Below are 7,882 nucleotides of genomic sequence, written 5' to 3'. Positions count from 1 at the left end.
CCTCCAGATGCACCCAGATGCCCTTGCTTGGTATCTCCTCTCCTGGTCCAGGTTGGTGGGATGTCAGTTATCCAGGTTGTCGCTGTATTGGTCTAGAGTAAAAAGCAATCAGGACTCAGTAGAGGTGATATCTTTTATTAGACCAACTAGATTTTTGCAAAAAAAATAAAAATAAAAATTCAGAGGAGCATCCCATCAATTTACTCTTCTGTGAAATATGAAACACCGTAACCAGAAGGAAATATGAATACATCCTGCTTACCAACAAACAACTTTGAGGTAAGCAGACTATTCCAGCTTTTCCCTGAGCCTACTCTGCATATAAAATGAACTTTTCCAAACAGGAGATCTTACCACCTTCAACTCTCCTATGAAATATGAACTTTCATTTCTACCCAGCAGAACTTTTACAATCTTTTCTCCAATGCCTGAAGAAGGGGGTCTGTACCCAAAAGGTTGCAATTAAATATATATATTTTTTTTTTGCAAAAATCTAGTCAGCTTAATAAAAGATATCACCTCTACCATGAGTCCAGTGTAATTTGTACCTTCCTTCTAGGCTGCAAGCCTTGTGTTTCCATGCAGTGGGAGTGGGGGGGAGGATTTTTTTTCACCCACCTCCACCCATACACAGGCCAGAGCATCATGTCTCTCGTTAGGTCTTCAACCAGAGCATTTATAACATGGGCACCTCGTTTGCAATTCATACTGCTTCCTCTAGATGGTGAGCTTATATCTAAACTGGGAAAGCTTGCCAAGGGATCTTACAGCTATTGCGTGGGTGTGTAGGAAAGAGGGAGAAAGTGTGTGTGTGGAGGGGGGGGAGATGTGGTTCTTCCTCATTGACTTCAGTGGTGGTTTTCCTTGTGAATGAACTCAGAGCAATGCAAGGATGCAGTTGGAGCTTAGAAATAATCAGCCATCGGGAATCCTACAGTGAGCACATCACCCTTACTGTAACAGCTCTGAGGGTTTTTATTGGCTGAGTCAATAGGGGCTAGAAGAGTTTATGGTCCTGATACTCCCAGCTTTACATCAGCAAAACCGCTGCAGAGGTCAAATACATTGCACTGATGAATCACTCATTGCTATAATGCTCGCCTAAGGGGTAGCAGCTGAAGCAAGCTCAATCAGCAAATGCAGAAGTAAAATGGCTTTCGAGTAGGGCTAGGGATGGTTTTATTGAAAAGCCTTAAAGGGACCTGATTTTCAGAGAGCTGAGTGCCCGTCCTCGGAAAATCTGTCCCCTTGAATTAAAGTAGCTTTAGAGTGGGACAAAAATAAATGCTGGCTAAGTTGCGACAGCCACATTGTCTGTCTTCTCTTCAGCGGTATGAAGGACGACGGGTTATGTTACAGGTTGAACAAGGAGAGCAGATATAAGGAAAATTATACTGGCATATGTAGAAAGGGGCGGGATGGTGTTACCGTAGGAGCTTTGTTGCCTCCACATGATACGAATGTAGCTGCTTCACTGCAACTCTCTAAAGCAGCACTTCTGAACCTTTTTTCAGTCGACGTAGCCCTTGGTCTCAGTGAGACTTCACGTACCCCTTTCAATGGGAAATTAATATTTTAGGCCCTTTGATCTGTGTTAGATAATGTATGAAATACATCTCACGTACCCCCCGATGAGGCTTCACGCACTGCCTGGGGGTACATGTACCCCCGGTTCAGAACCGCTGCTCTAAAGGAAGGAAATGGAAGGTAAATTGCAGGTCAGTATGGAAATGCTAGGGCAGGTGGTTTTCTTGTATGGAGGTGGACCCGTTACATAGATACTGGGAAACTTGGCACAAGAGTCATTTGGATGGAGTTGGCCAACTGCAGACTGAGGATCTGTTTCACTCCAGTACAAGCCAGGGATTGGTTTTTGTATTCTTGCTCCCTACTTAACCAGAAGGATACCAAGGAAGACTTGTCCCCTTCCCCACATAACCTGTCCTCCACTCGCATGTTGCGGGGTCTGGAGACAGTGGTACCATTGCTGGGTGCAAAGGCCGAGAACCTAGGAAATGTGGGTTGTATGTGTGATCGAGCAGGTTATAAGTTGAAATGCCGCCCCTGCCTCCCTAAGGGCAGAGATTCCCTGTGCAAACTCTGCAGCCATCCAGGTAGGGCTGAGATGGGGCATAAGCTTTGGCCTCACTGACAGGTGCTCTAAGCCCTATATATAACATTAAAGCCAGTTATTTCTCTACCAATCCTGCAACACAGAGGAAGAGCATCCACCAAGGGGCAGCACTCAACCCTTCCCCATCCACCATGTCCTACAACCAGCCCTCACGGCACATCCTCCTTCCGGCCTTCAGCATTTTCCTCACTCAGATCTTGATTCCCTATGACTGAAGGGCAGGGGAAACCAAATATTCAAGTCCGGCCATAGGTATCTGGACAGAGGCATTAAAACCTGCATGTTGCACTATATCACTAGGCCCCTTCACCCCTCTTTTTTTCTAGACTTTCAAACTAGAAGCTTTTGCCTCCTGCACTGGTCACTAAGCCTGGGTCTCTCTGGTCTGCTGATTTCAAAGTTGTATTTCCCGGTTTTGTACATATTTTACCCAGATTTATCCCCTTCCTGATGCTAAATCCTGTATCCCCCTCTGCTTCTTGGGGCTCACATCCAACCACAAGCCCACCTGACCCTCCCTGAGCTCTGTCCGCGCACATTTTGATCAAGACACAGCTTATTTCTTCCTCCACATCATAAATCAAGCTCTTGCATAATATGTGGCTCAACCTTCTGTCCTGTTCCCCGCATGGAAACCTATGCCGTGCATCTTCTCCGAGCCGTCCCAGCATAATAATGTAACCACTCTCAAAGCAATCAGACCTTTTATTTTGAAATGTCAGCATAAATTCTCCAGGGGCTAAGCCTCAATCCTTGGTATTTCTTGTGCTCTGTCAGACTTTTAATATACATCTATGATGATCTGAATTAGGGTCTGAGATGTTCAAAAACCACTTTGGCAGCCCTGTGTTGTGGCTACAGGGGCTGATGTGAATAAATCAAACAAGTCCCCTGAGGCCAGTAAGCTGGATAGATCTGGAAGGTGACATGGTGGTTTGGTAGGGTTACCATACAAGTGAAAAAGTGGCATTACCATTCACCGGCATATATGAAACTGTGGTCTTGTCCATCCAAATATGTACTCTTCCATTCGATCCTTACAGAGCCCGAATTTGGGGAGCCGGGCTGCAAAGATTATCAGTCGGATGACCAAGCAGTGCAGCAGTCTGCAAAAGTGAGCAGCGAGGTGGTGAGTGGAAACCTTAGATGGGCTTTGTACAGGCTTGACAGGCAGCTCAGTATCAGAGAACGGCTTGTGGTTCAAGGGATCTGGGTTTGTTGCTTGGATCTGCCACCCTTTTGTTGCATGACCTCAGACTAGTTCTTATCTTGGTGTCTTTCTCTTGCCTCTCTGGATTGCGAGGTCTTCAAAGTAAAGACCCTGCAGATTTCTATTTCTATGCACATGTATCATGGCATCCTGGTATGAGCTGGGGTATCTAGATACTTATAATTTTCATGGTACAGCAGCTAGGACAAGTGCACTATATAGTTCAGGTCTTATTATATTTTATCATGTTTTCTTTTTACATCAGTGGGAAGTAGAATACCTTCTTCCTACTTCAATGTAAGGTTTTACTCCTGTTTTATTTTGGGGTAATTGGCTAACCCTACTCTACACATGCATATATATATGCATATATATATGCATATGTGTGTGTGTGTATATATATATATATATATATATATATACACACACACACACACACACATAAGAGCAGGATTTGCAGAGTTAAATGTGTTCAGACACTTGCACCAATGCCCAGTTTCATGTTCAAAGCAGGTATTTGTATACACAAGGCCAGATGGGCACTTAACCTACCACACACCTGCACAAATAACACCTGTACCTGCTTGTGCGAGGAATTTCTGGGCCTGAACAAATACAGACTTTGACTATCGGGCATTGAAAATCTTGGTCAGTAGATGTTCTGGTGCTCAGCATTGCGGCGAAGCAGGCCATTTATTCAGGTGACTTTAGGCACTCGTATTTGGAAAATATTATCCCTTGTGCATTTCCCTGAGATTGTTTCATTTTTTTATGTTGGGCTTGAAAATAATGAAGTGATTTAACAGCTTTATTTTCCTAAGGAAGTTTTCCTTTGTGCAGTAGGCACTGTTACCAGACTCTCTCTTCTTGTGCATGTGTGGTTCCACATGTTAAGCATAATTGGTTTCCACACGCTTCGGCATTTGGCTAAGGTGTTTTTGATGGCAAAGAGCGCTGGATCGGTGTGTTTCAAAAATGCACCTGGTCATTTATGGCTTGAGATCACCACGTACCACTCAGTGACTTCAACCTGTAGAGATGGTGCTTTTCATAGGAGAATGCTGAGGACTAGGCAGATCTGGACACAGGCATGGGTGAACCAGGCGGCTGGACAGAAAGCAGCCCCGAAAATAGTATTTTTTTCCCCATTGTCCGATTATTATTATCATTATCTCTGGCGAAGGAAGGGACAATACCACCAGGACTCTAGGTATGGTGGAAGCTGATGGAAAGACAGGATTCCTCCATTGAATGTTAGGTATGGATCCAAGTTGGCATGGGTGGGGACAGAGTTAAAGTAATGGAAGTAAGATTTATAAATGAGGGAGAGCGATGAGCCTAGCTTCCTAAAATGACATGCCCAAATCCATATTTATGCACCTAAATAAGTGGTCTGATTTTTTTCTTCTTCTTTTTGAAGGGTTAATGGGAAAAATACTGAGACCTGTGTTCCTAAATCCCTCAGGCACATGTAAAAGTCCCAGCCAATATTTCCCACTGCAACGGATGGAAGTTGCTGACACTCCGCGTGGCTCTAAATCAAATCCCTTTTTATTTAGGTCTCTAATTTGGGACACCCGATTTAAACCTGGATGGTGGTGGCCATCTTTTTTTTCCAAAAATCATCTGAGCGCAGTCCTTACCTGCCGAGAGACCTCAGTGCCAACAGGCTCACGGTGGCGGTCGAATTCTGTTTCAACTTTTACGGAGGGGTCTGGGATATAACCAGAGTTGTTCACCTAGGATGGGGTATGAGCATGCTTGTGGCATAGTGTGGGCCATGGGCTGGAGGTAGGCCTGGAAAGCCGTAAAATGAAGTGTCACGGTCTGATTAATATAGAGCCGAAAAAAAATGTTCAGTTACCGAGGGCTCCGAAATCCTGAACCTTAGAAACGGACAGAAGAGAATGAGCATCAAAGGAAATCACATAAGTGGAAAAAGAGACTCCTGGGACATCCCAGGCAGCAACAGATCTATCTTTGCAGTGTTTTCAAAGCAGTGAGAGGATAGCCATGCTTGATAGCAATAAGGCAGAGCAGCAAAATCCATCACAGAGCCTTTGGGGACCTGTAGATGAAGTTCTCCTTGGAATAAGTAAATGTAGATGATACTCAACAGAGGAAGCATAAAAAACAGGCAAAACCCAATAGATCATCTGGAAGGAACCCAGGAACAATTTAGGCTGCTCTGGAAATCAGGAAGCTCCGAAATAATAACCTGCATGTGTCTAGACAAACCAAGGCAATGTTGTATCTGTCGGACCCTCAGGAGAGGTCCAAATTCTGCCTCCTTCACACAGACGGGTGTCCCACCGGACATTATCCCAGTGCAGGATCAGACTCCTTGCCAGTGCAGTCCAGGCTGGCAGCCAATGCCTGCCATCGTGTAGGAAAGTCTTATCTGGCCTATGTCAATCCTGTGCAGACCTGTGCATGGACAGTCTCAGGCACCGAGCTAGACATAAGAAATCAAACGTTCGGTTCCAAGAGGTGCTCCTGGAATTGTTCTCCCTTCACTCTCCGTAACCTTTGGCTCACAAATGAGTCTGCAAATCCAGACAGGACGACTCCAAATGGGGCTTTTGCATGGAAAACATAGCCTCACTGCTGCTTCAGTCCTAAGGCTTGACCAGGCCCAAACCCCTTCTCACCGAAACCAGACAGAGGGACATTTAGCCATTGACTCTGAGATCCAGGTTCCACACTGTGCTCCACCTATTTCATACAGGGTGAAATGAAACGGGTCCCCACCTATTTCATTAAAAGAGGCAGCAAATATATATTTTTTTCTTTGTGCAATTATATATTTATATTTATATTTACAAAGCACAGATCTGGCACAAAGCAAATATATATTTTAAAATATAAATATATATATATTTACAAAGCACGGATCTGGTGCTGAGGCATCCACAAGGAAAGTCTAAAAATGAAATGCTCTTGAGAGGAACTTTGTATGTGGGGAGGTATATCCATCCACCTGCTAAGGAGAAATGTGGGATAAATTCATGCTAACTTAATGAATTTTGACTGGAGCAATGAAATGCAGGAGATTCATAGTGGAAATCAGTGGGGAAAGGTAGCAAAGTTGATCGTCTGATATTACATTTTTACTTGCATCTGAATTTCTTTGCAAAGTGTTCAAGTCTCATCAGGGAACAGTGACATTTGAAAGAAAGCCCACGATGACTTGATCACTGTGTAGTTATTTCTGTCAGCCGAACTCCCCTCCCTCCCCACAATCTTTTATAAATGCCACATGCAAAGAAGAAAATGATCTCTAATGGACAATAGGGGCAGGGAGGGAAAGGAACCAGGAAAGGTTGCGGGATACAGATCTAGCAGAGAGAGAAGAATTTATTTTCCTTAAAGCCCAGAGTATTTGCAAAATATGACTTTTTGTCACATATAAACAAAACCTCTCTTTTTGGGGATAGATCAGTCTATTCCCATCTCAGGGTTTGTCATCTGCCCTATTGTCTACATAACTTCTAGTCCTAATGAGGAAACTAACTTTTTCTTTTTCTTTTCAAACTTGCAAAACCATTCTCTGGGACCATCTGTTGTGTTGCACTAGAAGTTTCTCTTTGCAAACTCCATTTGGAAATGGCTGTCTATGAAGCATCCTGCATTTTCTTCTTCATGGCAGTGAATGGTGTTAAGACAAGTGATTTTAGGGTGAAGGGAAGGAAATTAATTTCCTGGTCACTTCCATTGCTGTCCTTAGGCAAAATATTATGCAACTAATATGTGTGTGTGTGTGTGTATGATAAAACATTGTGTATAAATCTAATAATGATATATTATCTTTACTGAATAGTTTTAGATAGATAATGTGCATGTGTATTTACACACATACTTTTTTGGATAGATAGATACACATACATACACACATGCACACATGTGTATGTGTAAATGATACTGATATTTGCATATATAGATGTGTATGTATGTATCTTTACACTATATATATAGCTATATCTATATATACACACACACACATATGGCTGATATGTAAGTGATACACATCAGTTACACACATATGTATATGCAACTGATATTAATATATGTGTATATATGTGTGTGTATATATATATATCATACGCACATATGTGTGTATGAAAATATATGCAGTATTAATCTAATATGTGTGTGTATCTATAGATATATGTCTGTATATATATAGGTGTATATGGGAGTGGGAGGTGTGGGGTGTGTGCATGTATCCTTATATTTAAACATTTCTTTACAGAAACATCCGTCCAGGCATTTTCTAGCTAGCCCTACTGCAGGCTAGCAGGCATTGCGACGCCTTTACTTCGGTGTCACACCCGCTGCTCGGGGAAGGGAGGGACCCTGACACGATGCCCAGGCAGAGACTTAACCCGTGTGAGCCGACGGCATCTCTGCAGCCGAAAGCAGCTGGCTGGAGCCTTCTCGCCTCGCCCCAAACACCGCTGCTCACAGGAAAATCCCCTCCGCTTCTGGCTGCTCTGCCATCCCGCCGGCGGGGGGGCCCCGCGGGGGGTTCCCCCCCC

This window comes from Alligator sinensis, unplaced genomic scaffold (genome assembly GCF_000455745.1).
Source record: "Alligator sinensis unplaced genomic scaffold, ASM45574v1 scaffold781_1, whole genome shotgun sequence".
Lineage (NCBI taxonomy): Eukaryota > Metazoa > Chordata > Crocodylia > Alligatoridae > Alligator > Alligator sinensis.
The sequence above is the reverse complement of the archived record's forward strand: the minus strand, read 5'-3'. Positions refer to the sequence as shown.